At 38.8% G+C, this 12,179-nt stretch overlaps 1 protein-coding gene across 1 annotated transcript in view; it reads right to left on the bottom strand.

Annotated features, from left to right (window-relative positions):
* Positions 1-12,179, bottom strand: part of grik3 (glutamate ionotropic receptor kainate type subunit 3) — an 86,162-nt gene that overhangs the window by 40,462 nt on the left and 33,521 nt on the right. The window lies entirely within an intron of this gene.

The following is a 12,179-nucleotide window of genomic DNA, read 5'->3' as shown; positions in this document are numbered from 1 at the left end:
TCAGCAAACACAGAGCAACCCTCTCCATTTTCAGGGAATGCAGAAAAAACAATATCAGCTTTGAAGTCTAAAGCCATAATGGATTTAAAGAGTGTATGTCTGTCTGTTCCATCAAGGCAGCAGAAGATCTCAGGCTCTCGTCTCTTCATTACGATCTCCTTTTATTTCACCAGGATAACACAAAGGTGGAACAGACAACTGGACTTTGGCACTCTTCTTTTACATAAAATTCAAAGGATTTTTTTTTGTTTTGTTTTGTTTTTTTTAGATGGGCTGAACCACTGTTCGACACTTACAAAACATGTCTATGCACATCAAAGTAGAGTATCGCTTGATGGTGTAACGGATCATCAGAGCTGCACTGCATCCTGCAGTATGGAGGAAAAACAACTTTTTTTGTTTTCTTCAATGGCTGAAGTGTGTTTTTTTCATGATAAACTGAACCTATAGTACACACAATAACATTTAAACAACCAAAATTAAGTATTGTAAATTCAGTTAAGGTTATTCAGAGGGGAAGGACAGAGATTATTTGTCATGTACAATACTACTCAACCTGGAGAAACAGTCGTACAATGGTTTCTGTTGTTCTAAGCTTTCTAAGGTCTGAGGAAAAAAACACTGAAGATGTCATTACATTTATAACATAACAGAAAGCCTGTGTTACCAACTGCTGGTACAGAGCTTGAAAGAATTGGCTATTATATAGGCAGGAATATTAAACGTTAACAAAGTGAAGCTGTTGGTTAAGAATGTCTTTTTGGAGCTTATCAATACTTGTCTAAGTCTGGATCTCACAACCTCTGTTGCTTTAAAACTGACTCTTCTGAACTGAATTCTTGTGACATCTCTCATGATGGGATGTTAAATACTTTGAAATATTACCGAAAACTCACAAGGGGATCGTCCTTTGATGGAAGCGGTGACAAAAAGTTGCATGGTGTGAATATATGTATGATGAACATTCACCCAACTCTTAATTATGTTACACCGCAGGTGCAGTGTGTTGTTCAAGCTCAATCCACAAAAATTATTTTTGTTTCATTTTAACACAATATTGAAAAGTCAGAGCATTTTCTTTGGCAATATTTCACTGTCATGTCCTCTGTGCCTAACATTAAAACAGTCTAAGTCGCACTATTTGTGTGTAATTGGTAAAGTAACAAACATTACATGTACTGTCAAATGTAAGACAACAAAGTCCCTCTGTGGCTCAGCTGCAGCCTTTAAGAAGACAGTTTAGACAGCTTCTTAAAAGATGCCTGTAGGAACATCAGCTTATGGAGAGACTGGCTCCTCCACCTCCACTCTCATCATATTACCCATTTCAATAACAAAGCAAAATGTCTCTGCCATTCTCCATCAAATGTGAAAAAAAAAAAGTTCACTGTCATCAAAAGTTACAAATGTCCTTACTTAAGTTTAGCTTTCATGGAAATCATTTGAGCTATAAAGGCAATCTTTTGAAATCTGCTTTTTCTGCACTGAGATCACAACATTTCTCAACACCAAATTGTAGTAGATATCTTTAAAGTTATTTCTGCTGCCAGTGAGCGCATGTTAAAGCTGTTTTTTGAGTCAGATCTTTCTTTTGGAGTTGATAATCGGTTCCAGTCACTGTCTAGATTTCTGTCAGGAAAACATAAAGGCTTTATGCGAGTTTTCAGTTGGTTTTGTGGTGCTGCATTTGAAAGTGAGTGAAAGTGAATCAACATAAATATTTCAGCACATTTTGCTGCAATATTTACCTTTGTTTCATCTTGAAGTGGTGCTTAAAAATTTTGAATTAGGTGCATTTTAGCACCCCATACATTATCCAAACTGTAATTTAATTTGTCTCAAGGGGAATTTAAGGCCATATAGTGATTTGTTCTATTTCATTTTAGGTTTTCGATTTTATTTGTGTTTGGGATTTTGGGATCCCATAGCTTAGCACACAAATACTACCTGCCTGTCTGGTATTATTTCACTAATCTTAGAGTATAACTGGTTGAGTTCAGAAATAGCACCTGTGACCTGCTGAAACCCCTGAACAGACCCTCCTTGTGCCTGGATCACAGAATCACATATCTGCATTTGTTGTGGGCAGAGAAGCAATTCCGAAAGCCAAGCTCATCTTACTATTTATGACTCAAAGTCTCCTGGATTGTGAAGGGGACGTGATGCATAAACCGCCCAGTGGAATGCGTCACATTAAAATAAATGAATCCTTCCATTTCATGGGGAAATCTCATTAGAGTACATTAAGTAATTGCTGGAGTATATAGTAATTTGACTGTTAAGAGGATAAAATGTGCATTGCTCTGAAGCACTTTAACAAATTTAATAAATGAGGGAAACCTGCTCCTTGGGAGGAAAATCCTGCGGATAATTTGCTTTGCCGGTTTTAGAATTCTGCCATAAGCACACAATTGAGGCTTAATGTACAAGAATTCCTGCAACTCTGTCGAACAAGGGATAAGCAGTTCCTTTTCAGCAACGCACAAAATTTACTCTAATGATGCAGAGAATGGAATATTACGAAACATGTTTACAAGTTCCCACTTAAACAAATACACTGAGTGTTCGTTATTTCGGCAGGCATGTGTAAATTGAGATGCATGAATTTCAGATTGTTCTGGTGAATTTCAGTCAAAAGGCTCCAAATTAGCATGTCTCCAATACACAGGAACACAAAGACCTTTAATTAATCTACAAGGTTCTACCACAATATATAAATCATGCACTAATTGCAGCTTTTTCCATAATTTGTCCTTTGAGGATCAGCTGCATTCAGAAGCCACAGACTGATGTACGTGAAAAGACGATGATTTAAATTCAAGTCTAAAACTGCAGAAATCAAATCACCCAAACTTAACAGAAATACTGATAGAGACAGTGAGGACAACTAAGTGTACTAGTGTAGAAAATAATGAAATGTTAAACTGCCACAGTATTGTGTAAAATGAATTACTTAATTTCTCACCTACAAAGCTGCACTGCTGGTTTTAGCGAAAGGCTCTAACAGTGTTAACGAAAGTAAAAAGCCTGCTTTTGACTCCTGTAGCTGATAAACCTTATCCCAGTGGTGTTATAATGGTGCCAACATGTATCAAGGTACCAGAAAAGGACACACGAGTGCAGTTAAAGTACCAGCTACAAGGTAATAGCTCACTGAATGTTACATATGATATTAAATGTTACATATTTTTATTGGAATAAAAAAAACACATATTCAAAATGACTTAAAAACAGTTCAGCTCACAAAAATAACCACAGAGCAGATTATGAGTGCAAAATGCTATTATTTAAACTAATAAATAATCCATTATTAAGCACTGGGCCCGCATGTAAATGAAAGCCTTTGGTAGTCTGTGGTGAGAATGAAAATCAAGCTGAAATTTATTGTTAAACAGAAGCTGTGAGTGCAGAGGGGTCTGTGGGGCCTTAAGGAACTGACAGAGACATGCTGTATCGAGTCAAAATCGGGCTTCACATTTCGGCTCTGCATGCCCTTGAAAAAAAAAAATCAATGTTGTAGCATGAAAGCCCTACATGTTGTGTACCCGCAAACAACGTGGGCAAGTGCACAAGCTTAAACCCACCCTCTGCTGTTATGTAGTGGCAGAATGCCTGCAAGCCAGCTTAGCTGGTTAGGTTGGAATCATGAGGGTACCACTGAAAATACTTATTTTTAACATCTACAGCGTTTACGGACTTCCGACTTCAAGGAGTGTGATCTGAGTGACAGGATGACAGTCTGCCAAAACAAAGCAACATTAAAATAGAATGACGTCGAGGTTGTTTTGCTATTTTTGTTGTAGTGTGTGATACAACATTATGTTATATATTGGTCTGAAATTGACATTTTTTGCTCAGATGTAAGTAAACAGGCATTCATGAAAATGCGTTTATCCATGTCCTTCCATTGAAGAACAAACAGCACAAGCCAAAGACCGCCAGATATACATCAACTGTCTCAAACAGTCAGAAGGTTTTGATTTTTAACCAAAAAATTCCCTCTAGCGTCGTAGTTTATACAGCTGACATTATTTTCTCCAGTCCTTCTTATAATATAAGTATTCAAAGTAAATGCAGCACAAGCAACTTATGAGCAATACAAGGTCATTTTTGGTTTCTGCTTTCTTTATTACTCAGACAGAAAGTGTGATACCGCTGCCCTTGTGGTACATGAAATTTGTGCAGAAGACAAGGCAAGATCAATGACCTTTCTGTTATGTTTCTGCCAAGCATGAATCTGACCTCACTTGCAGTTACGACCAGCTCCACAACAACATTGAATATGGTTTCATTACCTCACTTGTCCCTCTTAACCTGGTTAACTCCCTGTTTTGTTGTTTACATAACGTATAATATTAAGATACTTTACAGTAGCTATAAATAAATCAAAAAATATAATAATAATTATCTGCTCATAAATATAATATAGATTGATAATCTAGCAGATAGATAGGCAGATGAAGTACAGATTTTTATAGCTGTTCGTTGTCTGATACATTGAGCTTGTTAAAACAAACTGCTTGCTGCCAGAAGAGCCATTGCGGAAGCCCAAACAATGAAACTAGCTCATTATGCTCTCGGATACATGTGTTCTCGCCCACTGCTTTTCTGAATGTTGCTCTTTTGTACTTTCTTTTCACTGGTGGGATTCCCAATCTCCCTGTGAATAGCTTCCTGTCTCCCTGGATGCGCAACAGCACTCAGTTTCACAATGATGGCACCAAACAATGACCAGCACAAAGCACGCACACAAACCACCATGAACTTTCGGAAACACAGCCAATTTGGGGAAGAATATGTTCCTCCATAATTATGAGTAACAACACAACACTTGGGACTGACTGTTACACAATACTGAGACCAGTGGTTAAGCTGGCCAATACTCCATTTTTCTCCTCATGCAGAAAAAGAAAAAAAGCAGGGTGGGAATCTGCTACATTTAATCGATGTGTACCATGAGAGGAAATTAACGATGCTGCTTAATTAATGGTGTCTGGCAGCATGTTGGCTCATTAGTTGCCTAAGCCGCCTCACAGCAAGAAGTTTCTGGGTTTGATCTCAGCTGTGGTCCTTCTCTTGTTCACTCCTCAGTTTGAACACATTGCAGGGCAGGTGAGTCTGATACTGAAAAAATTCCCTGTGGGTGAACCCTGCAAAGGATCAGTCACCTGTTCAGGTGTTTCCTTGTCTTTCTCCTCATGCCCCAATCACCCTGTAACCCTTAACAGGAAGAAAGTGATACATGATTAATTACTCTCATGAACAGTCTGCTAACTAGCCCAATGATCTAAAATCCCAACAAATTAATGTTTGCAAATATTAATGTAGGTAAACACGTATTTACACTCAGATCCTGCATGACCAGTAAAACACCTTTAGAGCTGCGTATTGTGAGGGGCTGCTGACTCCTCTGGATAATGTAACAACAATGAAGATTTATACTATTTTTAATTATTCCTACTTCATTTCTTAGAAATTTTGGCATGATGGAGGGGTCAAAGTACCACACAGCCCATGAACCTTGGCCTCTGTTGCCAGTGGCGAAGAGATCAGAGGGAGGAAAACAAAATGCTTCCAAATCATTCCAGTTTAGAACAAAAAACACAGACATGATTCTTTAATTTATCCAAAATTGACTTGTAAATAAAACTCAATTGAGTTAAACCACAGACTGTAGAGTCTCTTTTCTAAATATCATCACCTTTCAGCTTCCAGCCCATCAATGTTTTAATCTAAGTGATTGGATGTTTGGATGGATGCATTTAACCTCTACCTTTAAGTGCAACCAGGTATTTTCTAATGCAGCTGTTTGTTCTCGTGATTTAACTGGTGCAGTTTCATGTCCATCCTAGACAGGGAAGTCTCCTGTCTGGTGGAAATAAATGTGAATTTTCATAATGTTTCTACCATCACTTGGTTCTGAGATATACTGTATGTTAGAGTGGTGTAGAATAATTACAGACAACCCAATACAACATCAAAGTGTTCAATCAAAGTGCTAATTGTTGCATTGACTGGCTGGCCTGCCAACATACTAATGTTTGCACACATGTCAACTGCAGAACGCCACAACTAAGTATTAACAGTGTGAAAGACCTTTCAAATGAAATAATGAAGAGTTTCATTTTAATTACAGAAGTGTTATCTGAAACGTTTGTGTGTGTGTGTGCACGGATCTTTCATTACTACCAGACACACATCAGACTGTGACAGCACCATGATGTTCGGCTTAAACCAAAATACCAACAATATTGTAATAAACCAACAATATCATCTACTTCATTAGTTTAAGCCAAATAAAACACACACACACACACACAAAAAAAACACATAACATTAACAAATAAAAAATGTTTTGTTTAAAATGAAATCAAAAAGAACAATTTTTAGCCTTCACTTTACCAGTTCTGTCAATATGTTTACAGACATAAGAGTTTAAAGATTTTTGAGGCCCAAAAAGGAGACCGCTCTTGCTATAAAATAGTTGTTTGTTTAAGATAAAAATAAAACAGTATTGGTGGTTGTTTAGCAATGAAGTCAACAATATGTGATGTCATATTGTCATACGTGAAAGAATGCCATCTTCAGCACTTGAAATAACATGAAACCGACTGTTAGAAAACCGCAGACATGAAAGTGTATTATGACAGATTATTATTGAAGTTATTAGTGTAAAGACCACTGCACTATAACAGATATAACCGTCATTATGTGTTTGAAATCTCAAGCAATAAACATCAGGTAAAATATTTCCCCACAGATTTATCACCTTGAGGAATAGAACCCTTTTTATATTTATTCATAGTGCCACACATTTGCAGCGGGTTAACACCACACGCACACACACACACACACACACACACACACTCACACTCACTCACACACACACACACACACACACATGTACACACCCTGCAGATAAAGCTTGCCTCAGTGGCTTGTCTCTCACACAACACTGTCTCTCTGCTAAGCCGGCTGGAATTAGAGCTTTCATTTGTCATTCAGAGTGATTCATTGTTCTTCTTAATGATGTATTTAACTGACTATTTGTACCACCAATAATGTGGCAAACAATTGTTGCCTCAAATGCTTTGCCTCACAGCGATCCATCACGCAGAATGACTGTTTATATATATTTTTTATTTATTTTATCTTTCTGTGAACAATTACATATTGGTAACTGGTGGAAGCAGGAATGTCCAAGCTCATTCAGTATCAACCATTTGTCCTGCAAAACGGTCCTTAAGCCACTCTGGCTGTTCTGAAGCTTTACCATATCGTTATTATTATTATTGTTATTAAACTCCAAAAGTCTCCTTCGAAATGTGAAATCCACAGTCAGTCGCAATCTTTTAAGAGCCGCAGCATTTAGACAAATGTGTCGTAATGTGTACAGCTTTTACAGTCCGTGATATATTATCATATAAATTGAATTTGGGCTTCTGATGTTTGAGTCCATAATGAGAAAGGTGGTTTTAATTATGTTATTTCTCCCTCTGACTCACTGTCCACATTGAATCCCCATCCAGCTCTATCACAGCTGAGAAGCATTCTTATTTATTTGATACGATTAGTAGCACTCATGCAGCCCTATAATGTTGTGATATCTCCTCTGTCAGAGGACTGTCAGGTAACAACACATTTGTAAAATCTAATTTTATGCTCAAGTGGTTCTGCTTCTGCAATTTATCGCAGCTATCGCTCACCCTCTCCTGTGCTCGCTTTCCCTTACTCCCTCTCCTGTCTCCACCCTCTCTTCCCAGCTTAGTGAGGTGTTTTGATCTCATTATCATTCCCAAACATTCACACCAGATAATCTGTCAGGGCAGGAGCCTGTGCTTTGCACCGTACAGGGCACCCCGGTCATGATTAGGACTGTCGGGGCGTGCGTGCAATGAAAATACCATTTTTTCCCCTTTAAAACCAAACAAATAAGGGGTATATCTTTGTCCCTGTATGCTATAAAACCATGTCAATTAGATCCTTTAGTACAGACAAACTCCCTTGTACTGTATGAGGACAATTGCGCAACAGCCCACCAAGGACACAGATCTGATTAGCCATACTGAGCAGTGAGACTCAGATGTCCTTTTACAAAGTACAAATCCCTTTCCAGAAACCCTGTACAATGCACAGAGAATCTCCATTAGACAATCCTCTTCCACAGTGCCTGATACAAATAGCCACCCCCCCATCTCTGGCCCATTGTTATCAGGGAAAAAAAACCCTCCCTATGCCAAATCCTCACCTCACCGCCAGTTCAATCAAAGGCTGTGCCAGGAAAACAGGGAGCGAGACAATGGTGACTAATGCCAGGTGGATGCGAGCTCTGAGCTGTGCCCAGCTACCTGTGTCCATCAACATCTCTTACCCATCTATCTCCTCACCCGCTGCCATCTTTCTTTGTCCACATATGGTGGCAGAGAATATCCAGACCTGCAGCCTTGGCACTTTGTCATAGTGGGACATAAAGGTGGCCAGCAGCAGGAAAAAAACCTCCATGCTGTGCATAAAGAATCGCTTTGGAAGGTGCACCTTCAGTAGTGTGTGTGTCTAAGAAGTGAACTAACATAAACATAAATACAGGATACAGTTAAATATTGTATCCTTGGCAACATTTTTCAGTGAGCAATTTGATGACCCCAAACAAGCTGACTCACCAGCAATGCTGTGGCAGCCTCCTTTGTCTCTGGTTTAAAAATACTGTAGTACAATAGTAGTAAAAAAAAAAAAAAATAGTAGAAATGTCTCTGGGCATAAGTAATACAAAACTAGAATTAGTTTGTGAGACACATTTCCAACTTATACTGTGATTAAACTTTTATCTGACTAATTAACTTACAATAAATCCCCTTAACCTCACTGTAATACGATATTGTGCCTTATTCACACACAGTAGATACAAAGGCTCTACTTTTTCTGTCGTTTGCGATGTATCCCCTCTCTCGCCATCTCAACTCATCACCTAACCTTGTCAGTGGCAGTCATGCATGAAAAAGCCCTCAAACATTTCTGCAAAATTGACCTTGTAAAAGCATACTTTTAAATGGTAATTCAGCTCTAAATCACATAGTGCAGCAACCTGCTGGCTCTTTCAAGCACTTCAGGCCACAAAGGAAGTGACATCATAACGATATAACAACATGAAATGCGACTACAGTTGATAAAGCTAATTACAGTATGTTCTCTAAAGCTGCCAGAGGAGAACTATTTTTACAACTAAGTAATGAGTGGATGTTTTCCCCTAGTTGTCAAATGAAAAGTAGTTGCAAAAAAAACAAAACAAAACACATTATTCTTCTTTATTCTTTACACTCAGATCCTCACAACATGCACAGTTACAAACCATCAAGCACACACCAAGCAAATTATAGTCTTGGCAGGACAGCTGAGTATTGTTTGTTTAATATTGGTCTGAAAATATAGGTTGTCACCTACGACTACACGGCTATGTCCCTTTTCCCAAACAGCCCCCCCAAACAGGGTTTGCTCTAACGGGCAAGCAAAACGCAGAGGTGTTGCTGAATATCTCAGCTGCTGCAGCAGGGTACGGCTGTGACAACATGTGGCAAAGCCGCCTTGGCCAATTAAATACACAATACAAAGTATTTCTGCTGTTTACCTGCCCGTTGTGGGAGACAGAGGACGAAATGATTGTCTCTGTGGTACCTTTCCAGAGATGTAACACCTTTTTGTCACAGTATGTTCATAGCGTTTTAACATCTGATAAATCTCAACATTAGGCATCTGCTACTTAAACCGGATTGGACTGCATCTCGTCATCTCACTCACATTTGCAATAACGCACTCTCGCTTGTGTTTTTTTTAACGCAGATGTGTTTTCAATTGCCCTTAGAGTTTTGTTTTGCTTTTCTCTCAGTATGAACTGATTCAAGAGTAGCTCGTACTTACAGTTTTAAGTTACTGAAAAAAGAAGTTAAGAACAACCTTAAGAACTACTTTTAAGTCTTTCATTTCTGTATTGTACCTTTAATGTTCCAGTCAACCTATTGTGATGAACGCCAGTGAAACAGCAGCACTGAAGGCTGAGTGTAACAGTCTTCTACCTGAAGGCTTCACCGCTGAATTTTATGTTCATATTCTTTGTGATGGGTCACCTGGGGGCTGCGGGGCTTCATTTTCATTAGCAGCACTTTGGAAGGACCTTTTTAATTTACTGTCAGAAACCTGTTGCAGACCAATTGACTTATCCCGAGGGTTAAAGCATCACTGTGAAAGGTTAGATAACTACTCTGGGTCACAAAGAAAAAAAATGTGGTGTAATTGACATTGATTTTACAGCTAAAGGTTTCTACTTCAAAGTCCATACTAAAATGGAAAGACATTGTTTAATTTAGATCTACTTATTACCCCCGCAGTTTTGACAACCACTTAGTTGCTTTAATGCTTAACATAATTAGAACAAGAGTTTGAGTTTAGCTACGTATAAAACTCTTTGACAGTGCTATTATCGTCCCCCAGCCACAGAAATTAGTTACTCGTGCTTGGGGCTTAATGAAAACAGGACGTAAGTATCATTTTATGATCCCATGTCTTACTTTTGTAAAAGGCAGTAAACATCTCAGACAGGCTTTTATTGCAATTTCAGCTGCAAGACAGAAATGACCATATAGAGCTTGATTGTATCCCAAATATTGACAAAGAGACAGACGTTTCATTATTTGTTGCAGCTCAAATATGTTATTGAGACAAATAAGAGGTTGATGAGGTTCTGAAGATAAGAGCCACCCTGTTTCTCAAAGTCGTTGCAGGCACGGCTAAATATAAATGTGCCCCACTTATCACTGGACGGACCACACATGCAAAGTTAATGTAGACAAATGAGGGAGGGGGTGCAGGTCCGATCATTTGGGACACCTCTGGCCAGTTTCTGGGACAGGAGGCATTCAGATGGAAATTCACTGTGTCTGCAGGAGCGTTCACATCCTCAAGAACAAGACCAATCTTAACATATCTGAATTGAAGCCTTGGGTGCTTCTTTTTATCCATGTTCCCCAAGTTTTCTGGTGGTATGAGGAGGAGATTACTCTCCTCAGGGCACGTAGAAAGGCCATGTACTCTGGAGGATTAACACGGAGCACGGAGCAATGAATGTGAGGGACCAGTCAACCGAGGGACATTAACTGATACCTTCTGAACGAGTTTGGACATTCATAGAATCTAAATTTAAGTTACTATGGGAGGATATTTTTTTTTATTCCAGTGCACTTTTGCAAAAATCATTCAGGTCACATTAAAATCCCCGAACTGCAAAAAAATAGCTTTAATAATGAACTTCAAAACACATTACCTCGTGACTGTATGTAAATCAGCACATTCAGCTGCATTAATATGATTGACAGTTGACATGAAGCCGCTCCTCTACACAAGTACACTATAGATAGCTGGTCATGTACTTCCATCAGACGGATAAGGAAAGAGAAGTCTATATTTGAATCACACAAACAGAGATTTTCATGATCAAAACATAACACAATGATAAATAAACATATCAATCTACAGCTTCCAAACACATCAGAGTTGTTACGGGGATGAGAAGACAAAACAAAATGATAAGACAAGGGGCATTGTGTGGGAAAACTGTTGCATACATGCCATGTCCTGAACGAGAGCCATTTCTTCACAGTGTGGAGAACAAAATGCACACAGCTTATATTTTAGTTCTTTTTCAAACACGGCTTGACTATTGTAGGTTTATAATAAAAGCGGCCTGTTTTATCACAGAGCACAAGCATTATTCCTAAGCACTTTGCACCGTCTTTTCAAAGCCGATTAGAGCACGGAGAAGGAGGCCAGCTCATCCTTGCAAAGGCAGGATATTTACATTTCAGTGCCATGTGCAGTGAATTTTAATCTGGCTCCTACAATTTAACATGCCGGCTTCCGAGCAGTTTCACACATGAGTGCCTAATGGCTTCGTTAACATCCTGGGGGACTTTCCTCATTACCTGATCTGGTCAACTCTGACAGGTGCAACGAGTCTCATCACTGATCTTTGTTCATTGTGCTAAGTTCCCTCGCACTATTAGTCGTAGTGGAATCGAAATCAAACGAACACATGTGGGTCAAAAAAAACCAAAGCCCAAAAAGAAACGTAAGTCAGTCGCATAACGGAATAATGCCAATGAGATCAGTGTCCTTGACAAAAATATACAGCC

This window comes from Scatophagus argus, chromosome 9 (assembly GCF_020382885.2).
Source record: "Scatophagus argus isolate fScaArg1 chromosome 9, fScaArg1.pri, whole genome shotgun sequence".
NCBI classification, from domain to species: Eukaryota; Metazoa; Chordata; class Actinopteri; family Scatophagidae; genus Scatophagus; species Scatophagus argus.
The sequence above is the reverse complement of the archived record's forward strand: the minus strand, read 5'-3'. Positions and strand labels throughout refer to the sequence as shown.